The sequence below is a fragment of the Arvicanthis niloticus genome, chromosome 6, assembly GCF_011762505.2.
Source record: "Arvicanthis niloticus isolate mArvNil1 chromosome 6, mArvNil1.pat.X, whole genome shotgun sequence".
NCBI classification, from domain to species: domain Eukaryota; kingdom Metazoa; phylum Chordata; class Mammalia; order Rodentia; family Muridae; genus Arvicanthis; species Arvicanthis niloticus.
The window spans coordinates 16,725,007-16,751,010 of record NC_047663.1 but is presented as its reverse complement, the minus strand read 5'-3'; the positions used below and the strand labels follow the sequence as shown (position 1 = coordinate 16,751,010).

General features: G+C 37.0%; 1 protein-coding gene and 1 pseudogene across 9 annotated transcripts in view; both read left to right on the top strand.

Annotated features, from left to right (window-relative positions):
- Positions 1-26,004, top strand: part of Tanc2 (tetratricopeptide repeat, ankyrin repeat and coiled-coil containing 2) — a 296,480-nt gene that overhangs the window by 5,021 nt on the left and 265,455 nt on the right. The gene's annotated exons all lie outside the window — the stretch shown is intronic.
- On the top strand, positions 18,783-19,417 carry LOC117710424 (large ribosomal subunit protein uL6 pseudogene; annotated as a pseudogene).

The window sequence follows — 26,004 nt, the reverse complement described above, 5'->3', positions numbered from 1 at the left end:
ATTATTTCTGGAAGCACATTTCTTTTGTTAGATCGGTTTACTTTTGATTTTTAGCGCTGAAACATGGGCCATTTTATGTGTTGGGCAAGTGTTTTTGAGTTGTATCTCTAACCCCCTGCCCACTCCCCAAAAGAAATCATTTGAAAGCTATTTTTGTGAATAATGAAAGTGTCAAATGAATTGATTATTTTATGGGTCACACCACAGTATTTTGTCTTCAGCTTCTGTTTGCCCTTCTTTAGTAGATGATAAATGTGACCAAGTTGAAGAGACAAAAGAATTAGGCTGATGCTAGTCTTTATCATACTTTCCTTTATTTTTCTTTCTCCCCATAGAATCAGTTTTTGTCTTTTATTCAGTCATGGCAGACACAACCTCTCTAGTGTCTTTTTATTAGAACTCAAGTTAGTCTGCTATCAGTAACCTAAACTAAGCAGTCATCTTGGCATGTTAAAAAGAAAATCAGATTGCCTAGAAGACACCTTTACTCTTTATGTGCCTTTATTTTGTAGGTCTCCCCACATTGCTGTCAGAGTGATATATATGCACCCTCTACGTTGGTGGTGGTACTAGGAATGTGGGGTGTGTGTGTGTGTGTGTGTGTGTGTGTGTGTGCGCGCGCGCGTTGCATACACGTGAATATGAGGTATACACTTGTGCATGTAGAGGCCAGAGGAGGACAGTGGATGCTTTCCTCTGATACCTCCTTCTTTTTCTTGAGACAAAATGTCTTGTTTATCTGGAAGCTTGCCTTTTTGACTAGGCTAGCCTTGCTGGGAGAGCTTTGGGGGATCCATCTGCCTCTTTCTTTTAAAGCGAGGTACATGTAGCCATAGCTCAGCTCGCATTTTCTAAGGGTGCTTGAGATTCAGACTTAGGTTCTCATGCTTGCACAGAAGCTGCTTTTACCAGTTGAACCATCTCCCCAGCCCTAGGATGACAGTTTTAAAATTTTAGCTGATTATTTTAGTTTCTTATGAAACTTTAGTGCTTCTCATTAGAGAAAGAAAAAAAATCAAACGGAGCTTCTTAGAAACCAATGAGGTAATTACATTTTTGACTTATTACTTGCCATATTTGTCTTCAAATTATTTAGTAATTCTGAATTTCTTTAATATATAATGATCTCTTATACTTTCATATTTTGTATAAAGCTCTCTTTGCATTGGACTACCCCTCCCCTTTCCTTTGTTGTATAGACAAATTCTTAATGTCTTGGCCTAAAAGGAATCTTTTGAGTGAAGAAAGTTATTCTTCACATAATTGAGGTTGAGTGTATTATTCTGTCTTCTCCCTTTGTACCATTATTTATGTGACTGCTTTATCACTAATCTATTAGATTTCTTTAGGAAGGGCCTATGACTTTTTATCTAGTATTTTGCATCAGTATAATTAGTACATAGTGGGTAGTCACTGTCCACTTACTGAGTACAGATTGTTTTAGTTATGCCTTTGAAACTTCATCCTATGCCAGGTGTGGTGGCACTTGCTTTTACTTCTCCGAGGGACTTCCAGGCCAACCAGGGCTACATGGCAAGACCCTGTCTCAGGATAGTATAAACAATATATGTATGCATATCTAAATATTCTGATTAATACTTAGATTATAATTAAAATTGTCTTTACAGATAACCAAATTTTGTTCTTTTTTTAAATGTTTCCTAGGGTGGTAGCAGGAGAGAAATTAGAAAGCTCTCTGTGTGAGCTTGAGCCAAATTACTTTCTTATGTATTATAGAAATTGACTAACTATACTGTGGGCTAAATCCAGCCCATCATCTATTTTTATGTGTCCTTCAAGCTAAGAATAGTTTTAGATTTTTTAAGTGGCATAACTATGCTCATTTGGATACATATTGGCTGTGGCTGTTTTTGGGTCAACAGCAGAGTCTAGTAGTTGCCATAGAGACCGTATGGCCTACAATGCCTAAATATTTATTTTCTAAAACAAGTTTGCCATTCTTTGATTTATCTATAGACTATTCCCTTAGTGTTCTTTGAATGTTAAGAGTTATATATATATATATATATATATATATATATATTATGTTTTTACAGAAAATACCTATTTCTATTTATAGAGAAAATTTACTACTTTGCCTTAGTACTGCTTACTTGAAACCCCCTGTTGTACTTCTTTATAACATGTGGTGTGCCCTATGTCTCTCTTCCCACCAGCCCGTAAGTTGAGACAGGGTTTCTCTGTAAGGCCTTGGCTGTCCTGGAACTCACTTTATAGACTAGGCCAGCCTCAAACACACAGAGATCTGCCTGCCTCTGCCTCCTGAGTGCTAGAATTAAAGGAGTGTGTCGCTGATCTCCCCCCCCCCCCAACCCCCACTGCTGCCTGGCTGTAGCATTCTTAATATGTGTAACTCTGAAGTTAGATTCTGTGGTTTAGTGTTTGTTTGTTTGTTTGTTTGTTTGTTTATTTATTTATTTATTACGTATTCCAAGCAGAGCTATGTGTGGTAGTAGACACCTTTAATCCTAGTGCTTAGGTGGTATTAAGCCTAGTCTACAGAGTGAGTCAAGGCTAGCCAGCTACATAATGAGACTCTGTCTTAAGAAAAAAGAAAGGGAAGAAAGAAAGAAAGAGAGAAAGAAAGAAAGAGAAAGAGAAAAAGAAAAAGAAAATGTCCCAAGCAGAGGCTATTATTGAATACAGAATAAATTTTTCTGCTTAGATTTGTTTCTTGTGTATTTTCCATAAAAATTGTTATGTGTATATATATTTGTATTGATATTGTCTTTGTTATATGTAAGGTTTGAATGTGCATTAATTATTTTGAAAAAATTGGAGCATTTTTAGGGTGTGTTATTTTCTTAGATGTTTATTGACTCCTTCCTTTCATGAGTATTTCCTGATTTTGTTTTTCAAGACAGGGTTTCTCTGTGTAGCCCTGGCTGTCCTGGAACTCACTCTGTAGACCAGGCTGTCCTGGAACTCAGAAATCCGCCTGCCTCTGCCTCCCAAGTGCTGGGATTAAAGGCGTGCGCCACCACTGCCCAGCTCTGATTTTTTTTTTAAATTACGTTCTCTTTCAGTTGAGGGCAGAAATTTAATATTGTTTTTTTATGGTTTTGTTTTTGTTTGTTTGTTTTGTATTTTTGAGACAGAATCTCTCTAACTCTGGCTATCCTGGAATTGACTGTGTAGATCAGTCTGCTCTCGAACTCATAGAGATCAGGTGCTGAAATTAAAGGCATGTACCACTATGCCCAACTTAGAAATTTCATATTGTTTTTTCTGTGTCCAAGATATTTCTTCTACCTCTGAAAAATATAGTTAGAAGCATATAGCATATTAACTAGTATTTCCAATTTTCTAAAATTTTACTGTTGATAGTTTACTGTTTTCCTTTTGTGACAGAGGTGTTGTGAAAAGGATTTTATATGATTGATATGTTCATTTACATTTTTAAACTTAAAACATTTTTGCTTGTGTGTGTGGTAACTGCATGTGTGTTTGTGTGTTTACATATATGTGGGCAGGTTGTGTGGGTGGGTGTGAAGGGCAGAAGCTGATGTTGGGTGTCTTTTTTCATTGTTTTTTACCTTATAATATACTGAGGCAATCTCTCATTTGCACCCAGATCTTGCTGATTTGGCTAGTTTAGCTAACCAGCTTGCTCCAGGAATCCTGTTTCTTCCTCCCACATTGTAGAAATTACAGGCAGGCTACTATCCCTATCTGGCATTTCCCTAGGAATTGGGGATCTGAACACTGCTCTTCATGCTTGCATAACAAACATTTTTCCTGCCAGAATATCTCTCTAGCCCCCATATGTTAACTTTTATAAATATTAGCAGGATTTCAGACATAAAGTTTACAAGGAAAACTATGACCTTTATTTGTTGCAAATATCTTTGAAGCAGTAGACACACATTTCTTCTTAAATATATGAACATATCTATTTGATCTTAAAGATAGGCATGGAGAAACATGGTTCTGATTTTCTTATTGTCACAGAAGCACACCGCGTTCACTGCAGATTTATTTATAATAGATTATATTTATTGAACTTGGAAAGAATATACAGATAGTATATGGTTTAGTCATTTTAGACTTGGAGAATCTACTTCAGATCTTAGTAAATATTTCTGTCTAAATGAAGGCTTTGTCTGCATAACTTTTGTTCCTAATCTTGTATGGGAGACGGGGAGTGTCCCAAAAATTTCTAGTTACTGGTCTGTGGAAGCTCAATGGATAATTTGTGTCCTAGAAGTCCATTTCTGTTTCAGTGCTAAGGAACTGTAGAGTTCCTTAGGCTTTTAAAGTTGGGTGGTGGTGAAGGCATTTAGCTTCTGTGGACCAGTGGAACGAAGACTTATTAAGGCACATAAACAAATAATCACTGCTAACTACCTATACTCAAATCCTGCTTTATCATTGATCTTTCTTCCTTTTCCAGTTTTTTAAAAAGTTTATTTATGTATGTATGTATGTATGTATGTATGTATGTATGTATGTATGTGAGTACATGTCGCTCTCTTCAGACACACCAGAAGAGGGCATCAGATCCCATTACAGATGGTTGTGAGCCACCATGTGGTTGCTGGGAGTTGAACTCAGGACCTCTGGAAGAGCAGTCAGTGCTCTTAACCACTAAACCATCTCTCCAGCCTCTCTTTTCTAGGATTTTAAAGCGGAAGAGAGACTTTCTTTGAAAGTTGTTAGATATTTCTGATATTAGAAAGTGACAAGACTACTTAAGAACCATGTTCAGTTTAAGAGGCCTTAAGTGGAATATAGTGCCTGTTTTGTTATCCCAGTACTCAGGAACTTAAGACAGGAGTTTGAGGCTAACCTGCATTACATAATAAGAGCCTGTCTAAAATAAACACAACACAACTAAAAAGCAGCTTTAACTTTCTGCAAAAAGAGACCAGTTGTGTAGTAGAGAAAACATGCATTATTTTAAAATCAGTGAAACAGGTGTGAATTATTGCTCTGTCACTCAGCAGCTGTGAAGGGCTTTTAAAATCCTTAACCTGACGGGTTTTAGGTAGAGACAATTCTGGAATTTTGGTTTCTTTAAAAAACACAGAAATATTCTAAGAATATTCTTTGATTTTACTCCCAGGTGTGGAGATGTGGGGCTTCTTTGGACAGCAGCTAACTTTGGTTTATCTCATGCTGTAGCATAGGCATAGTTGTGCCACCTACAGATAATTTCTGTGATGTGTGATGTTTGGAATTCTGGGAACTTTTAAGAGGGTATGTAAAGGCTAGTGTTCTGATAGGCTGTGTGTGATTGGTGGTTGGTGGCCATTCAGGGGAGTTGTTTGGGGTTTGTTTGTAGTCAGGCTCAGAGAAGAAACAATAGGAAAGAAACTAGACTCAGGGAATTCTCTTTCTCTCTCTCCTCCATATATCCTTTCTCTCTTATCTAGTGATAAGGAGTGAAACTGGGGGAAAGGTGGAAAGAAAGAGCCCACAAAGTAGCCAAGACCCGCTCCAGTGTATGGTTATAGGATGGAATGATCTGAGTGAGAGTGAAAGCCACAGTGTTTCCTGACAGTGAGACAGAGGCAGATAGTTTCCCCAGTCTGGTTATGTAGATGTTTTCAGCTTTTACAAACATTTGTTCTTATTTTTTGAATATTTGGATTTTGTTCCCCCATTGCCCACCAGTTCTTCCTTGCCAGTGTTCCAGGTGGATAAGTTTTTGTAGTTATTATTTTTTCTAAAGAAATATATATATTAGACAAGGTGAGTTGCTTAGAGCATTTACTTCTGTAGTCTTTACTTAACAGTGACAACAGAAATACAACAAAATACCTTGGCAATTCACTATATAAAAATATCCTGAAAAATTTTTGTCCTTTTTTCTGTAGTATGGATAGTTGCTCAGAATCTCAATTTTGGGGATATAGCTCAGATGTAGAGTGCTAGCAGACCTAAGGCCCCAGGTTTGGTCCTCAGTAGGAGAGGGAGGAGAGGGACATGGAAAGTGGGGGTCAGGGGAGGTGAGGTGAGAGTGAAAGTGATTGCACAAATCAATACTTTTGTATTAATTATAAAATGAAGAATAGTTTATCTTGGGCTGGCAGTGTCTCTCAGTTGGTAGTGCTTGCCTAGTGTGTATGAGGCACTGGTTTTGATCTCCAGCACCACATAAGCAGCGTGCTTGTACAGGCCTATAATCCTAGCACCTGGGAGATAGAGGCAGGAGGTTAAGAACTCAAAGTTCAGAGTCATCCTTGGTTACACAAGTTTTAGTAAAGTTTGTCTTGAAAACAACCCATTTAATGCCCTTCAGAAAGATCACTTTTATGCTGTTTCCCATTATATTGTTGGACATCTTAAAAATAGTTTAGTTGTTAACAGCTGTTATTTTTTATTAACTATAATAGGCAATGAGTATTTTACCCACTATTATTCTTTTTAAAAAATTAGAGGAAAATATATGATTATAACCATTAAAATAAATAAACAAGGGGTAAATAAAATATTAGTATTTTCCTCTCTTAGAGCCTTTCCTTTTCTATTTATATTCCTTGTGGCAATAGACATTAGCAGATATTTGGATCCCTTTGTTTAAAAATATATAAGCAGATATACATACAGTTATAAGCTTTTTTTCAGTTAAATAGTGTAGGGGTAATATTTAGAAAATGCACCCGGTCCCGCTTGTTCCTGGCTCCCACCATGTTCCTGCTGCTCCTCGGCTCTGACTGGGGGTCCCAGTAGCTAGATTCGCAGGCCCTGGCACCCACGATACTCACGAGATTGGCTCTGCCAATCCACCATGCTGCATCCACAAAGCTTGGCTGAACCCCAGACAATATCTGCCATCCTTGAAGGTAGAAATGAGACTCTTAAAGCTTACTGATTATTTAAAGGATTTATATATTTAGAACTGCTCAATCAACAAGATGCCCACACAATTAGAGTTGTTACCCAGTATCTAACCTTTTTGATAGATGTTACTATCCAGGACAGCTTTCGACCCATCAGTTGTTCTCCATGGCTGATAGCCTCCTTCTTCTCCCCCCCTTCTTTATTTCTCTCCTCCCCTTCCTCTTTTCTCCCCTCCTCTTCCTCTCTTTCTCTCCCAGCTCCACCTCCTCTTCTACTGCCTAATCACCAAGCTCCACTGCAAATACAATGTAGCAGAATAAAGTATCCTGCTACAAAATAGAGGATCATATTATTTACATTGCTCAGTGACTTGCATTATTTATTTAACCATCTATCAGAGCTCTCTTTTGAGATTCAGTAAATGAAATTCTGATTTTAAAAAGCTGAGTACTTATAGCTGGTAGCCCATCATTTATTGTTACTATCCAACTGATGGATGTTAAGGGTGCTTTTTTTTTTTTTTGGTCTTTTGTTATTAAGTATTATATTAGGATTATTAGTCCACTCTTTTGACCAGAGAAGCAAGCATTTTAAATAAAATATTAATAAAATAAATTCAGTTGTGCATTTAAAAGACAGTATAACATGATCAGGTAGGTTTATTCTAGGGAGGCAAGGACAGTAAAATATAAAAAATACAAAAAAACCCATAAAACATCTTACTAAATGACTAAAGTTGTAAGATTTAAAACTATATTACTATCTTAGGGAGAGTTGACAGGTTTTGTAATTGTAGACAATACCATGAGCATGCCTGCCCATGAGAATGGCAATTTAGTTTTATACAATTCTTAGGTTTTTGACGTTGACAGACCAGTGTTTATTTTGGAGTCTTTGGGGGTTTTGTTGATCCTTTGTCTTGGCCTTGCTCTTACTACTGACCTGTGCAAAGCCTAATGGCATTGGCAGTACAGACCCATAGCATCCCAGAGACTGCTGTGTATGATGTAGGTGATAATCCTAAGGCCTGTGCCTTAACAAGCAACCCCTTTATCCTCTGTACAGATTATCTTGGAGATACTGGCCTGAATCCCATTTAGAAAGATTTTCCTTGTGCCCACTTACAGTACCTCATCTTCTGTTGCTGTGTTAAACCATTTTAACCAAAAGCAGTGTGGGAAGGAAAGGATTCATTTGACTATTACTTCCAGGTCACAATCAATGGAGGACTTCCCATGAAGGAAGTCCAGTCAGAAACTGAAGGCAGGAATCATGGAGGAGTGCTGCCTACTGCAGGCTCACTTGTTTATGGTAAATTAGCTTTCCTAGATAGCTCAGGCCCACCTTTTGTAGGCATGGCTCTACCCATAGTGGGCTGAGGCCTTCCACATTAGTCATCAATCAAGATGACTAGTGATGTCCAGAGGGCAGTCTGATGTGGACAATTCCTTACTTGAGGTTCCCTCTTCCCAGGTGACTCCAAATTGTGTCAAATTGATGGTAAAAAAACAAACTAGCCAGTTTGTTACCCAGTGACATGAATTCTTTTACTTTATTGGTACCCTTTATTTGTTTTTAAGAGAATCTTAGCCCAGGCTAGCCTTGAACTTCTTATCCCTTTTCCTCCCCTTCCCAAGTGCTAGGATTATAGATGAATATTATCATATCCACATTTATGAGGTGCTGGGGATCTATCCCAGGGCTTCCTGAATGCTAGGCAAATATTCTACCAACTTAGCTGCATCCTCAGCTCCTAATTGTAACTTTTCAATTACTGCCTTTACATCCCATAACACTCATTTATCTTTAACTTCCTTTTCTGCTAGCTGGAGTCTCAGTTTGTCATAGTTGTTCTCCTAAATCTGTTTTCAACCCATTTGAAACCTCACCTTTGGTTGTTCTTATTTTGTAAAACATAATCCCAATTAGGACCAGTGCTGTCTGTTTTATGGTTATATACTTATAAAGAACAATTGCTGGAGCAGAATAATTTTGTTGACTTTAAATTACTGCTCAGTCTCCAATAACTTTGAAATAATTTAGTGCTGCCCAGCTCTCCTATATTACTCTGGTTCTTTTATATTCTTTTTCACGTAAATGATTGCAGCTTTTCCCTTGAACTCAGACTTCCAGCATTTTCTTTTCATTGAATTCCTCTCAGCACTAAGAAAATAGAAATAATCATTCTCTCACCTGTGTCTTTGCCATCATTAACTATGAATTAACCATTTTTTTTCTTTTTCCAAAGGCTGTTCTTTTCAGTTGCCCACTAAAGTACATTAGCCTTCTCACCTTTTCAAGGACATTGTTCTGTATTCTTTTTTCCTTTTCTAGACCACTGTTAACAGTGTAAAACTATTCCAATTTCTTTAATTTCAGAGACTCCCTTGATCATCTAGCTACCAACCTCCATCTTCTCTCCCATTTATATTAGATGTCACAGAAGGAAAATAAGTTATCTTTGTTCCCTTGTCTGATATTTTTCTTTTTATAGCTTTCTTCTAAATGTATAATTAAATGGTTCACTGATAAATGTGTAGCGTTGAACAGTCATCACAATTTAATTTTAGAATGTTTCTATCATCTCAGAAAATTCCCTTTAGCTTGTTTGTATTCAGCTATTGTTCCTAATCCTAGTTTTAAGTCATGTTGAACTGTGGATCATGGTTCCATATGGGGTTGCAGAGTAAATGTAGGGGTAATGAAAAATTTAACAACAGTAAAAAATTTTTTCTGAACATACAACAACCAAAAATGAATCAAAAGCCAATGTATAATGAATCCAAGATGATTTTGGTAGGTTTGTTCATTGTATCACTTCATTACAACCTTGGTTTTGAGCATACAACTTGTGCATTTTGGAGTGTACATGCCATGAAGGCAATGAACTCCGGTGAACACTGTTTGACACCTTGGCTCGGATTTGACATTGTTGCATGTTGGAAGATCCACTATTTAAAGGGTTGGGACAGCTCCCCTGAGCTCTGCACAAAATGGAGGACTCCCTTTGTAAGCAGGGCTTCCTCTCTCTGCTGTATCTTGGGAGCCTGACACTCAGTCTACCTGAGGAATGTCATTTAATCCTTGGTGAAATCCAGGTTCAACTTCCTGGAATACTTCTCCATGCATATGCGGTATCCTTAGTACCTTAAGCCTCAGCCAATGAAACTTCACCCTAAGAAGAACCCTTTCCCACTCTTCAAGGTTTGTGTGTGTATGTATATATACATATATGTATATATATCTATACCTATACATACACACATATGTATATTTATATATATATTCCATGTTCATGCCAAATAAAGACCAGCACAAGCTATTTTGTTGACTGCTGTCTAAAAGAGCTGTTTTCTAAAAGAGTTGTAACATGGCAGTGGGTCCTGCTGACCCACCTGTGCAGACTTCGATTCATCTTTTCAGGCTCTGTGTGCATTGGGGCCTGGACACTCCAAGGGAAGGATCAGACCTTGGAACTCAGCTCCTCTCTGTCCTTTCCCATCTGGTGTGCAGAAGCACCTGGATACCCCAAGGAAAGAAATGAAAAAATGGAACCACAGTTGTATGTTATGATTTTTTTTTTTCTTTTCTCTGTATGTATGGTGTCCTGTACTCACAGAAAACCGTAGTTTAATTACGGAAAACAAGACTTAATATTTTCTTACTGACATTTTCATCATATTATCAACTAACTTGGTGTTGTATTTCAATTTAGGTTACATTGTTTTAGAATGTTAATTTTAAAAATCGTTGAGTTGTTGACGTAAAAGAGCAGTAAATGAATTTTGGTTTGGGAGATAGTGTCTTAGTTAGGGTTTCTATTGCTGCTACAAAACACAGTGACCAAAAAGCAAGATGGGAGGAAAAGGTTTATTTGGCTTACACTTCCAGATCACAGTTCATTATGGAAGAAGTCAGTATAGGAATTCAACAGGGCAGGAGCTGATGCAGAGGCCATAAAGGACTGCTGCTTACTGGCTTGCATTCTCTGGCTTGCTCAGCCTGCTTTCTTAGGGAACCCAGGTCCACCAGCCCAGGGTTGGCACCACCCATAGTGGCTGGACTCTCCCTCCATTGATCACTAATTAAGAAAATGCCCTACAGCTGGATCTCATGAAGGCATTTCCTCAACTGAGACTCTCCTTTCTCTCTGATGACTCTAGGTTGTGTCAAGTTGACACACAAAACCAGCCAGTACAGATAGAATTCCCAACAATCTCTGAAATGGACCTAAACATTACTTTTGTCATTTTATACTACATATTTATGTAAAATGGCATTCTCAGCACTGCCAAATTATAAAAATATTGATCAATTAAGAAAAAACCCAGTTACTTATATATTGTGAAGTATCAACTATTCAGCCAAGATTTTGTTGTTTGTAAACATAAACAAGCACATCTATCTTCTTAGAATACAAATTTGCTTTGTCTTTAATAAATGGTAAGATTATAAAAGTATTAAATATCTTTATGTTTTTTTTTTATTACAAAGTGTTTTTCATTTGTATACCCACTTTAATCACCTATCCACCTGGGATTATGTAAAGGTTTTTTTAGGTTGAAAAGAGATCATGAAGCTGACTGAGACAGATGCAGATACTTATATTCAACCATTGGACTGAAGTCGGGGACCCCTATGGTTGAATAAGGGGAAGGATTGAAGAAGCTGAAGGGAAGAGGGACCATAGGAAGATCAGCAGTTTCAACTAACCCAGACCCCAGGGAGCTTCCAGAGACTGAGAGCATATAGTGGCAGGTCTGAGGCCTCTGGCACATATATAGTCTGGCCTCAGTGAGAGAAGATGAGCTTAATCCTCCAGAGACTTGAGGCTCCAGGGAAGGGAAAGGTCTGGTGGGGGCAGAGCACCCTTTAGGAGGCAAGGGGGAGGAGGAATTGTGGGAGGGGAATTGGGAGGAGGGACCAACTGGAATGTTAAACAAAACTGCTGGAGCAAACACTGATCTGCTTGTTTCTGTAACTGGCCTTTGGAGATTCATATAAGTGGAATCATAATATGCAGTTTTGTTTTAAAAATACAAATATATATATTTTTTTGTTCTGGCTTCTTTGTCTTAGCATGTTTTTAGGTTAATTTGTGTTGATCATGAATCAATATTTCATTTCATTTTCTTGCTTAATATTATTCCATTGTGTAAATGTACCATTTTGTTTATCCATTCACCAAATGGATGTTTGAATTCTTTCCAGTATTTGGCTTTTATGAATAATGCTGCTATAAACATTCATGTGCAATGTTAATGTGGATAAATGATTTAATTTTGTTTGAGCCCATTCCTATTTTTTGGTGTGAGGTAAGGATTAGATCTCTGTATGTCTGCATATCTAGTTGCTCTAGAATTATTTGTTGAAAAGTTTATCCTTTCTTCCATTAAGTTGTTTTGCATCTTTGTTGAAAACCAAACCAGTACCTGGGGTAATGGGAAGAGGTAATTATCTGTAGGAGTTTTACCACTTTAAATTTCCTGCTAAATCTTCAGATACTCAATTAGTTCATTGCTTTCTCCAGATAGGACTATTATAACTTCAGAATGATGGAGACCCTTGCCTCTCCTAGCAGATGCCACTGGGGTGGCTAATATATCTGAAGTCTGTAAACCATATCAAGTCTTGTTTATTAGTGGGAACAAAGTTGCTGGGTTTCAAGGAATTCCCTACCTTGGTTGAACTACATTTTGGAGGGTGCAGTCGGGGAGACTGAGAGTAGCTCCAGGAGAAAATACCAAAAGCATGAATAGTTCTTTTGCAGTTAACCATCTCTAATACTCATGGGTAAACACTTTTTTGTTGTTTGCTTTTAGATGGCTTCCAGAGTATTGAAAAGTCAGCTCTCTCTACTTTGAACTGTTCCAGTCAGGCTTTGTCCTCCATCTTTTCTCAGAAATTGCTTATCATGGTCATCAGTGACTTTCACATTGTTTAGTCAGTAGTCCTTTCTTAGACTTTGTTTCACTTGACCTATTTGCATTATTTGGTACATTTGATTATTGTGCTGGCTAGTTTTATGTCAACAAGTTAGAGTTATCTAAAAGGAGGAAATCTCAACTCAGAAAAATGTCTTTATGAGGAAGGCCCAGCCCATTGTGGATGGTGCCATTCCCTGAGCTGGTGGTCCTTGGTTCTATAGGAAAGCAGGCTGAGCAAACCAGTAAGCAACGCCACTCCTCTGCATCATCTCCTGCCTCCATGTTCCAGCCCTGTTTGAGTTCCTGTCCTGACTTCCTTCAATGATGAACAGTATATGGAAGTGTAAGCCTTTTCCTTGTATAGAAATAAACCCTTTCCTCCCCAGCTTTTGGTCATCACAATAGTAACCCTAACTAAGACAATTACTATCTTTCCCCTGAAGTTCTGACTTCTAGGATTTCACTACTTCTTAGTTGTTTAATGTTGTATGTTCCATGTTAATGAAGCTCTTTTGCTTATTCGTTCTCTTCTTTACAACCTACTAAGTTTTTGCAATGCTCTATAGGGATTTTTTTTCTTATTAAGACATTGCTTTCTCTGAAGCCCTCTCAAATGATATTATCCCCTTCCACTTTTCTCTTTCCTGTAAATCTCAGGTTTTGGGAGCTGGAGAAAGATGTCCTTTTTGCTCTTCATGTGCAGTGTTCAGGTCACTCTCCTTTTTTCTCTAAAATTCTCTGGCTTTAAACTGAATGTCATCAGATCATATTTATTTACAAATTCCTGTTGACTGTAACTCCTGGCTCATTCCCTGCAATGAATTGTGATTCTGGCTGTTTAGTGTTAGAACAAACTTCACAAATTAAAGTCTCAGCTGTTCACAAGACTGATCTTTCTTTGCTTTGTTTTTTGAGGCAGAGTTTTTCCATGAAGCCCTGGCTGTCCTGGAACTCTTTTTGTAGATCAGGCTGGCCTCAAACTCACAGAGATCCAGCTGCCTGTGCATCTTGAGTGCTTGCATTAAAGGCATGAGCCACCATGCACAGCTAGAAGACTGTAAATTTAGAGATTGAAGACTTAATTTTTGGTCAGTGGACTACAAATTTGAGTTCTTCCCACCTTCTTTGGATTTGAGAATTCATGGGAACAATTTACAGGACTCAGGAGAGCAGTGTGCTTACAGCAGTAGTTTTACGGTAGCATCAAGGATTTAAATCAGAATGAGCTGAACGAAAAGACATAGAGTGCAGAGGGATTTCCATAGGGGAAGTTTGTGATATCTTTCCCTAGGGAGTCAGAGCAAATCTTATGTCACATTGATGTTTGACAGTACATTCAGTATTATTAACCCATTATTCACATAAGCCTCAGGATTGAGTGTTTAATGAAGTTTTATTATGTAGGCATAATTGAATTATTGGTTATGGGTTAGCTCAATCTCTAGCTTTTCTCCTTATTTTGGTCAGGTTGGTATCTCATGGCTCAAAGCCTCAGTCTACCAGTCACATGGTTCGTTTTTCTGATGTAGCCAGACCTATTTAGAGTCATAGTGTTAGCACGTAGTATCCAGGAGCTCCTGTTAGCCCTCCCATGAGTGAGAAAGGCATTTGAACCACTCAGGAAATTACCAGGATTTAAAAACTACCTCCCAGGCAGTGGGAGACAGAAGTCAGCCAAGTTATTACTCAGTCATCTTCTTTTTTATTTGTTTCTCTTAGCAGTACTATTCCTTATATTAATCTTTGTTAATTTTGATCATGAAGTTTTTTTTTTCAGCATTTCATCTTTCAGTATTTTGAATTTAACTCCTAGAAGTGATCTCATTTTCTAACTTAGTTATTCTTTATTACTGACCAAAGAATCCCCATAATTTATATCTTGTGCATCTCACTCTCTGACCACCACTATTTCTTTTCATCTTTCTCCTTGAAACCTACTAGAATTTCTAATTCATTGATTCTACTGCCATTTTATGCTATAGGTAGCCTGGCTTCCTTTCTTATTCAGCTTAAACCAATCTTAATTATTCCAGCATACAACCCTTGATAGCATTGCCTTCTTCAAAGAGAAACTTTGTTACTGTTGTTTCCTAGTAGTGCTGGGGCTTACACCCAAGGCAAGTTCTGTACTATTGAGTTATACACCTTATACACCCCCTCTCACATTTCCTTGATTCATTGTCCTTATGGAACCAAAACTGCATTCCTGTTAAAACCAGCTTTCGACTTTTTCCATGCCTGCATCCGTGAAACTGAATGTGGTTAGTAAAAAGCATACATTGCTGATTGGTTTTATTTTAAATTCATGACCACAAACCTCAAGTGAGACCTTAATTCTTCCAGGTCATCACATTATATAGTGCAGGAGCAGAGTAGGTGGGTTTTTTTGTAGGTTTTTTTCCTCTCACCTTATACTTTTAATACTTTTCATTCTTCTTCTTAGCTAATGCCTTTTCTTAATTCTTTACTAAAAAAGTTGAGAGGTCTTCTAGAAGCCACATTTAGGGATCTATTAGTATTTAAATGTACATATGGTGAAGAACTTCTTACTTCTATACTTCTTTATATAGGTAACCCTTTGTGCAGTAAACTGTCTCCTGCTGTATATTTAAAAATGCCATTTCAGCCAGTTGTGGCACATGCCTCTAATCCCAGCACTCAGGAGGTGGAAGAAGGCAGATTTCTCAAGTTCAAGGCCAGTTTGGTCTACAGAATGAGTTTTAGGACAGCAAGGTCTATGTAGAGAGACCCTGTCTCAAAAAACGAAATAAACAAATAAAAACAAAAGAGAAAACAAAAAACCCCAATAACTAAGTAAGTAAAATAAAAGGGAATGATAATTTAGAAATTCTTTTCTTTTCTAATTAACTCATTCTCATCAAACATGTCATTTCTTTTCTTTCATGTTAAAAATATAAGGTTCTTTTGACCTCAGTTGCCTTTTCAGTTACTACCCAATTTATGTATTTAAAAATTTTTGTATTTTGTGTACATGTATTTGTGTGAGATGCACATGTCTGCATGTTTGTGGAGTTAATTTTATTCAGTGGGTTCTAATCCTTTCTGTGACTGGGTGCTCTAGTAGTTTGCTGTTGGATCAATGGAATAGCTCAAATAGATTTTCTAGTATAGACCCTAACTATTATTTTCAGTACTTCCTTGCTAGAACATGATCCTCGAGGCTCAGCCACGTTTCTGTCCCATTTTATAATATGATATTTCTCCATGGAGCCATAGATTTCTTCTTTTCTCTTTTAATTGAGATATGACCTACAAGGAATGAAAGGTAAATAAAATAAGGTACAGTTTAATGAATTTTCACAATTGTATACACCATCTGTCTTAGAGTTTCTCTTGCTGTGATGAAACACCATGACCAAGAAGTAAATGGTGAAGGAAAGGGTTTATTTGGCTTACATTTCCATATCTGTGTTTATTATTGAAGGAAGTCAGGACAGGAATTCAAACAGGGCTGGAGCCTGGAGGCAGGAATTGATGCAGAAGCCATGGCAGGGTGCTGCTTACTGGCTTATTCCCTATGGCTTTTGTGGGTTGCTTTCATATAGAATCCAGAACCTCTAGCTCACAGATGGCACCACTCACAATAGGCTGGGCCCTCTCCCATCGATCACTAATTAAGAAGGTACACTACAGCTTGATTTTATGGAGACATTTTCTCAATTGAGGTTTCCTCTTTTCAGATAACTCTTTTGTCAAGTTGACATAAAACTAGCTGTCACACAGTCTGATGTGACTGTTACTTCAAACAAGATAAAGGACATATTTATCTTCTAGGAAAGTTTTGTCCATGCTTCTTCATTTTATGTAGTTGTTCCCTTCCCTTCCAAACAATAGCCCTCCTTTTATTTTAACTTTTAACTTTGTCTAGTCTTCTACTTCTTTTGTTTTGTTTTGTTTTGTTTTTTGAGACAGGGTTTCTCTGTATAGCTCTGGCTGTTCTGGAACTCACTGTGTAGACCAGGCTGGCCTCAAACTCAGAAATCCACCTGCCTCTGCCTTTCAAGTGCTGGGATTAAAGGCGTGCACCACCACTGCCTGGCTAGTCTTCTACTTTATGTACATGAATTATAATGGGAGTATTATTTAGTTTGGTTTTTGTATCAGTTTTGAGTCCAGTAATGAAGAGTACTGTATAGTAATTCAAGTAGGGAATATTTATTATAATGAATTAATAATTATAAAAGGGAATTGGAGAAGTGAGAGATTGGTTAGAAGATGGATATAGACTATAAAGACACAATTACAAAAAAGAAACCATTACTCCTGCACTTACAAAAGTGCTCTCCCAACCCCTTGTTGACATCTAGACTCTGTTGGAAAGGATATGATCATGGCTGTTTGAATGGCAGAAAAATTGTATGGTGGTACCACACAAGTGGAACTTTCTTGAAAATTGGCCTCTGGTCTTGCTTCCTACCATGCTAAATTATACTGGTGTTTTCCAAAAGTGTTCCAATATAAAACCGCCAGAGTGAAGGTGCTGATTGTTTGGTACTCTTGCTGCTATGCAAGTCAAGACTGGGAGAATGGAGAAGTTGCACATATTGTACTGAGTAGTTTGATGCTAGAGAAGCTGTCTGAGGAACCAAATACTAGAGAGAAGCCAAACTATTCCTTCCCACAAGAACCTGGGTACAGTTCCCACTGCTGTTTTTTTTTTTTTTTAATATACTTTTTTATTTCTTTCCTTTATTTATTTGTCTTTTCTTTCAGAAACTCTTACATTTTTAGAAACGATCATAGTTCCCTGAGTCTGTCCTCTAGAATTAACTTTACCATCATAAATTCTATTTTGAAAACATTTCCTTTATTTTTTCTAAAGTGTCAGTATTTAGCATATATATGTACACATATACACATACATAGACATACATACATATGTGTATATAATTTTATTTTTTGAGATAGAGTTTGACTGTGTTGTCTAGAACTTGTGGTCCTTAGGCCTGAGCCTTCTGAGTAGCTGAGATTCAAGGTGTTGTGCCACTTCATCTGGCTTTAATATACTTTGAAAATTATCTACTTATGTAGATATATTTTATATATGAGTATTTTTCCTGAATGTATGTATGTGTACTGTGTGCATGCAAGTGCCAGTAGAAGCTAGGAGGGCTTTAGATCCCCTGGAACTGGAGTTATAGACCTTAAGGTGTTCTTGTGTTGGATATCTTTTCGTGTGGGGGTATAAATATGCATATGAATATGTTTTGTCTCATGCATAAAGGGATCATATTATATGTATTCTGCACTTAGTGAGCATTTGATAGTGAGAGCTTAAATGATCAGTCACTAATATCTACAGGTTACTTATACTACATGTAAGCTACTATAACAAATGCTGTGGCATGAACTGTATGAATTTAAACAGGTGTTATAAATTTAATGAAAAATAAAAGTTCAAGTAAAGAAGATGAATTTGGAGAGTAAACACAAGAAGAACTGTGTATTCTAGTTTCAGTAGAGTAAAATTTTAAATTATTTTAGATTTACTCATTTTTATTTTATGTGTATAGGTGTTTTGCCCACACATATGTTTGTTCTACAAGAATGCAGTGCTTGTGGAGGCCAGAATAAAGTAAGGATCAGTAAAAAGAACTTTGACTGACAGAACATGAGATTTGCTTTAAAATTAAAGAATAATTCTATGTAGAATTGAGGGTAGGGGAAGTATTTTAACATCTAGAATGGAAGGGATTGCTAAAGTCAAGGTTCAAATTCCAGAAGCCTTGAAGGAAAATTATTTAATGTATAGAAATTGTAAAACCCATAAAACAAAAGATGCCATACTGAAATTAAATGGCAAGCAAATATTTGATCAGGAGAAACCAAAATAATAGGTTGTTTGAGTTATATAAAGAGCTCTTGTAAATCAATAAAAATCAGTAACATAAAAATATAAGCAAAACATCCAGACAAGAAAATACAGATGATCTCATGTACACTGATCATTTAAGCTGTCACTACCAAATGCTCACTCCTTTCCATTCCACCAAGAATATCTCTCATGGTTAAAAACCATTTCTTCTGTTCTCTCTTTGCCCCATCTACTGCGAGAATGAAGACCATTCTCAGCAATCAGACTGTCGACATTCCAGAAAATGTCTACATCACTCTGAAGGGGCGCACAGTCATTGTGAAGGGCCCCAGGGGAACTCTGCGGAGGGACTTCAATCACATCAATGTAGAGCTGAGTCTTCTTGGAAAGAAAAAGAAAAGGCTCCGGGTCGACAAATGGTGGGGTAACAGAAAGGAACTGGCCACAGTCAGAACCATCTGCAGTCATGTTCAGAACATGATCAAGGGTGTTACACTGGGCTTCCGTTACAAGATGAGGTCTGTGTATGCTCACTTCCCCATCAACGTCGTCATTCAGGAGAATGGGTCTTTGGTTGAAATCCGAAATTTCTTGGGTGAAAAATACATCCGCAGGGTTCGGATGAGGAACGGTGTTGCTTGTTCTGTCTCCCAAGCCCAGAAGGATGAATTAATCCTTGAAGGAAATGATATTGAACTTGTTTCAAATTCAGCAGCTCTGATTCAGCAAGCTACAACAGTTAAAAACAAAGATATCAGAAAGTTTTTGGATGGCATCTATGTGTCTGAGAAGGGAACCGTGCAGCAGGTTGATGAGTGAGGCCTCAGATTCCTAGCTCCAGAAACAAGATCCTGATCACAAGTACAATTTGGGCTCTTTGAGGGCAATAAAGAATTTATATATTGAAAAAAACAAACAAACAAAAAAAAACCCATTTCTTCTTTGATCCTCTGCTTACAGGATTTTTATCTTAATTATTATATTTCCTAATTTCAGAAATTTAGTTTTATATGTGTTAACATCTCACTATTCCATCATTTTACCAATAAACAATTTAACACTACCAATGTTAAATGATACTTGGAGTGTTCTAGGGAATAAATGTCTTTATTGAATTAGTTGCTGGATCTTTTCCCTAGACTTTATATATTTAGTTAGAATTGTGCTCAGCCTCATGTAACAAAAGTATAAATACATTGGCTTAATTTTTTCCTCTTGGTAATAGGAGATCTGTATATAGGCAGTTCATGTTTTATGGCCGTTCTCCAATGTCATTAAGGGCATAGGATCCTTTATATTTCTTTACCATCTTTCATAGTGGCTTTTCTCCTATGCTAGCAAGGTGGCTGTTGTGTCTCCAGACTTTTCCTTAAATTCCTTGCCCACAGACTTTATGTTTTGATCTCATTGATATTAACTGAGCTGTATATTTGGTCATAGGCTCCAGGGGAGTTTGAGAAGCTATTATTTTAGGTACTTTATTTCCTTATCCCAAACTAGTATCTATCTAATATGGAAGATAGTAGAATTTTGGCTAGATGACTAGCTGTTAGCAGATAATAGGCAATCATACATTTCTGTTCTTTGAAACAGCCTTACACATTGGGTATGTTAATTGCCAAGGAGAAACTGAAAGGCTACGTGCTGTACAGCCTCACAGTAAGTCATTGGTAGCGATGGAGGCATGAGCTCAGTCTAACCTGTCTAAAGCCCATCCTCTCTGCATTTGTATTGTTTACATAATTTTGTTCACTTTGGGTCTTATTTAAGTAAGTATTTTGCATTAGTACTATTAGAAATATCTTAATTAACTGTGAAGATCTTTTAGACTAGCGTGTTGGTATTTAAGGTGTCGCTAATAACTACAGTCTTTTTTATTCATATAATATTTTTGCTTAATGAGAGCAATTTTTCTTGGAATATAAGGAACAAAAATCGGGGAATCAGACTACTCTGTTTTCAGGATGTTGTAGCTAGTACCTGTTTTGTTTTTTTTTTTAAATTTTCTTCAATACTTAAGTTTTGCTCAAGCTGTAATGAGGTTTTCCTGTTACGTGTTGAGAACAGTAATGTAAGAATGATTTATGAAATTACAGTGACGCTATTACTAACAACTGCCCAAATAGGCAAATCAAGAATTTTGAGGAAAATAAATGAGGAAAACCTTTTAAAAACTCTAATGGTGTGCAGCTAGGGCTCCAGAATTAGGATACAAATTATGAGATGATTCTCAGTGAATATATTTTAGATATTTTGATTTTTAAAGCCAGTACTCAGAAACAGCTTTGAAACTTCTTTCAGAAGATAAAGCCATTACTGGCTCCAGTTATTTGGCATGCCCAGGAACTGACCCTTAGAAATAGAAGGAAACAAGACTACTGTTTTGCTCTCCTTCAGGATGGTAAAACCTTTAGCTGCTAAGATTTTTGTGTAACGGTGACTTTGTATTTACTTTGAGGGATTGTTAACAGAAGTTATTCTCTTATGCTGAAGCATACACTTAATATATGCTTGTTCACTTAAATCTCTAATCTTCCTTTCTTGTTTGTTGTGAATGGTACTTGAGTTCATTTTTTTTTCCTAGACTCTCACTACCATACTAGATGTTCATTTTAGGCAATAACTATTTATTAACCTTTAAAAATGATTTCCTGAATTACTTAGTTTGATCTTAATAAGCACCAAATAAATAAAGGAGTAGAAGAAATTTTATATATTTGTAGCTAATACTAGAAAAAAAGACCCAAAGCAGTGGGCCATTTATTATGTCATGTATCTTAGAATCGAGAAGCATTGCAAGCCCTAAGAATAAAATTACTGATTTTTTTTTTTTTTTTTGCCACAGTATGTGCTACAATAAGATGTTTTACAGTGTTTATGTATGTTTTGGTCATTTCTTAATGTTATCTGACACTGTTTCATGCTTAGACTTACTCCTCTAAAATAATAGTTTAACCTCGTAGACATGGTAGATCTGTTTTTTTATGGCTAGGAGAAACCAAGGAAAAAAGTGACATAGGGACATTAGTTGCAGTTCCATAAGGACACCCCTTTCCATGTGACTTTTCATTGAACTGATGACTAAAGATATATATAGTCTAGCATTAAAATATTTTGTTAGATGCCAAGGGAATGAAAGAATCTACAAATCTAAGCTCTCAGAAACGATTTTCCATGTTTTCGGTGTTAGTGTCATATAATAGGACATCGTAGATTGATAGGGAAGTTCTCTGAGGAGACAGTCAACTTGAAAGCCAAGTATCTGTTCAGGAAACTCTTTCATCTTCTACTCTGATATTTTATTTCTTTTGTGGAGTTTCACAGAGAATCTTACTGACAGTAATTATAATTTGTGCTGATTTCAGTGATGAATAAATACTTTCAGGTAATGAAAACATTTTGAAATTAGAGATGGTGAACAAGTGTGCCACACTGAATTTTTATTTATTTCACCTTTTCAATCCTGTATGCACCTCCTATGGGAATTATGTAAAATTTTCTGTGTATTCCCTCATATGTTTATGTTACATATGTTCATAAGTGATAGATTAAAATATTATAGTAGTAAGACTATGCTATGCATATTACTCTGGCTTTTAACTTTTCTACCTTAGGGATAAACATTGGGGAGATTTAGAGCAAATAGACATATTGTATCTTTTAAAACCACACATTAAATTATTCTCTGGTTTATGGTATCTTGGTGCAAAGATTTAAATATTTCCCTGTTAATAGAGTCTCCCTCAAATTCTTTTTTCCTTTTTTGTAAAATTTTTTTATTGGATATTTTATTTACATTTCAGATGCCATCCCCTTTCCACATTTTTCCTCCCTAGAAAACCCCTATCCCATGCCCCTTCTCCCTTTTGCTTTTATACAATTTTTTAAAATGTTAATCAAAGGCTTTACAAGTTTGGTAATGCTCAATAACAAGATGCCCATACAGTCAGAAGTATAACCCAGTACCCAACCTAGATATATCAATTATCTTTTACTGGCAGAGACACTCCATGTCCACCTCCATGTTCCCCCCCCCCCCCGATCCATCACCTAGCTCCTCCTCTCCTTCTCTCCTCCTCTCCTTACTCCTTCCACCTTAGCTTCTCCTACATATCACTCTTCCTGTTAAAATAAAATTTTTCTCTTAAAATACAATTAGAGCATAACTATACCAATTTGTGTCAGTAAGGTACAAGATAGACCTAATACTCAGTCCATCATTTTGTTGACTAACCAGAACCTCTGTCATCTCTCCTAACTAAAAGACTTAGTTCTGAACCTGGCTTTTATTCTTGGCTTTAGAATGAATGTCAGCTGAAAACCATCCTCTCAAATCTTTTCTCTCAAAGTAAATAGCCAGGATTGGCTATGAGACTATAAGTCTTCAACCCTGTCAGAAATCCAGAATGACTGAGTTAACTGAAATTACAGGAAGCACAAAGCATAGCTTCTAAAACTTAGCCAATTTATAGAGAAGCCAATTTATAGAGATTGCTGAACACCTGGACAGTCCCTATACTACAAAACGTTGGAGCATCCAATCTTCAGCCTTCTGGCCCAGGATCATCTGACAGACCTAGTGATGCAGAATTATTAAGGGATGATTACTCTGTCTTGGCAGATAAAATCAGTCGACTATTCCATAAGTGTGTCCTTTTCTGGACAGTGATTTGTCTGTAGATGAGAAGAGGCAATTCTTGCCTAGTGGCTGTCTCACCACAGCTGGAGTAACTCCAAAGATGCTCAATTTCTTCTAAGAATCCAAGACAGGAAGCTGTCAGGAGCAGACAGGTCTCTAATCAAAATGAACATTAATACAGAAATGTTTGCAACGTCAATTCTGTGGACTTCTGACATTTTGAAAACCAGCTATCCATGTAAGGCAATCTGGACTGTTGTCTATTAACTCTTCTCCACTATTTCTAAAAATGTAGAAAACACCCTAACAATAAACTCAGAGCCATGAATTTGTTATATATATAGTCCCTTAACTTACAGGCTAATCATCTCAAATCAGTTAGAAAAGTGAAAGAAGGACTGGGTCTAAGCCTTGTATTCCTAAATGTGTTATATAAGCACAATGCCTACGAGAGTAACAATATTAATCTCACTTTTATATTAATAAGAAGCTCATATCAATGAAAACCTTAAATTTGAAATCAAATTAAATTTTGTACCATTTAAGAAATTATAACTTCATCTTAGTAACAATTATACTTAATCTACCAATAGTTTATGGCTATGCAGTAAATCCTAGCTAATCCTCCCTGTTTCAACAAAACCACTACTTTCCCCCAAAAAGACAGCCCAATATTAACCACCTCAGTCCCCAAGCCCAGGGAATAGGGGCACCGACTCTTCATTAACTTCTTCAAGCTGATTATGGGCATTGAGATATTAGAAGAGGGGCAGGGGGAAGAGTAAGTTGATAAGCCTCTGATGATGTGTCTCCACTGCATCCAGCTGGAATTCCAGGACATCAGAGGTTTGAGCAGGTTTACTCAGCTTGCTTGATGAGTAGATACACCAAGGCTGTGTATTCTGCAATATACAATTCTCAAAACAAATTTTAGTATCAAGATAATTTTTTGTTTGAATTCTGGAATCTAGTCTTCTGGCGGCCTGCCTCTGTCATGTCTATTCCATATAATTCTGGGAGTTGCTATGAGGGTGTGCTCCTACCATCCTCCCATTCCCGCCTCCCTGCTCTCAAAATTTTCCAACACTAGGGAATCCAAACTTTCAGGGACTAAGGCGTCCACTTCCACTGATGCCTATTCCCTTACCCCATTCCCCCTCCTCCAGTTACTATGAGGGTATGCTCCCACCATCCTCCCATTCCTGCCTCCCTGCTCTCGAAATTTCCCAACACTAGGGAATCCAAACTTTTAGGCACCAAGGCTGTCCACTTCCACTGATGCCTGGCAAGACCACCCTCAACTACCTATACAGGTGGAGCCATGAGTCCCTCCCTTTGTGTTCTCCGGCTGGAGATTTTAGAATGGCTACTCCAGCTTGTTTCTTAGGACCATTTGCTTGAAAATTGTTTTACAGCCTTTTACTCTAAGATAAAGTTCATCTTTGTCACTGAGGTGGGTTTCCTGTATGCAGCAAAAATGCTGGGTCCTGTTTATGTATCCAGTCCATTAGCCTATGTCTTTTAATTGGGGTATTGAGTCCATTGGTTAAGAGATATTAAGGAACAGTGATTGTTGCTTCCTGTTATTTTTGTTATTAGAAGTGGAATTATCTTTGTGTGGCTATCTTCTTTTGGATTTGTTGGAAGAGGATTACTTTCTTGCTCTTTTTAGGGTATAATTTTCCTCCTTGTATTGGAGCTTTCCCGCTGTTATCCTTTGTAATAATGGGTTTGTGGAAAGATATTGTGTAAATTTGGTTTTGTCGTGGAATATCTTGGTTTCTCCATCTATGGTAATTGAAAGTTTTGCTGGGTATAGTAGCCTGGGCTGGCATTTGTATTCTCTTAGGGTCTGTATGACATCTGTCCAGCATCTTCTAGCTTTTATAGTATCTGGTGAGAAGTCTGGTGTAATTCTGATAGGCATGCTTGTGCAATGGTTCATGTGCGAAGGTCAGAGGGCAACTTGAGGTAGTTAGTGGGTTCTGTCTTTTGCCATATAAGTTCCAGGAATGGAAGTCAGGTCATCAGTCTTGGTGGCAAGTGCGTATAGAGGCTGAACCATCTCCCTGCCTGAGAATAGACTTCTTGATTGGTACCTACTTTCAGTTAGAATCTTCTTTTGTTTTAAAACAACCTTTTTACTTAATCTCCATTAAACAATGCAGAGTTCAGTCAGACTCCTGGAAGATGTCTTCCATTGTTTCCTGCCCTTCCTTCTGTTGAAAGGCATTTCTTAGTCTAGTGATTGTTGCTATTTTTAACATACAGCATTTTGTTTAGCTGTTCCAGAGATTTCTTTCTGTTGTAGATGTTAGTACTTTGGCTGTGATTCCCTTGGTTTTATTTTTATTTATCTATTTATTTTTATTTTATTTCAACAGAGATTCATATATCTGATTAGTTAGAAAATTCTTGCTTTTTATCATCTCAAATACAACTTTTTCTTGATTTTTGATGCTTTCCAAATTTTCAGTTCTGTGTATGCTACACCTTTTTGGTGGATTGCATATGGTGCTAATAATCTTTTCCACATTTTCCATCCTTTGTGTTATGATTTGGATATTTTTTGTTGACAAAAGTTTTTCATGTTTGTGCAGTTTTCTTCACAGGACACACAAAAGCATGTAACACTGTAGAGAAATTTTGTAGGAAAGAAGAACAAAACTATAGGCACAGTAAGTTAGATCACAAGGGAATGGAGAGACAAGCTTTGTTTATTTTTAGATATATAAAAGAATGTTATGACTATTTAGTACAAAGAAGAAAGACAAGAAACAAAAGGAAGATACTTT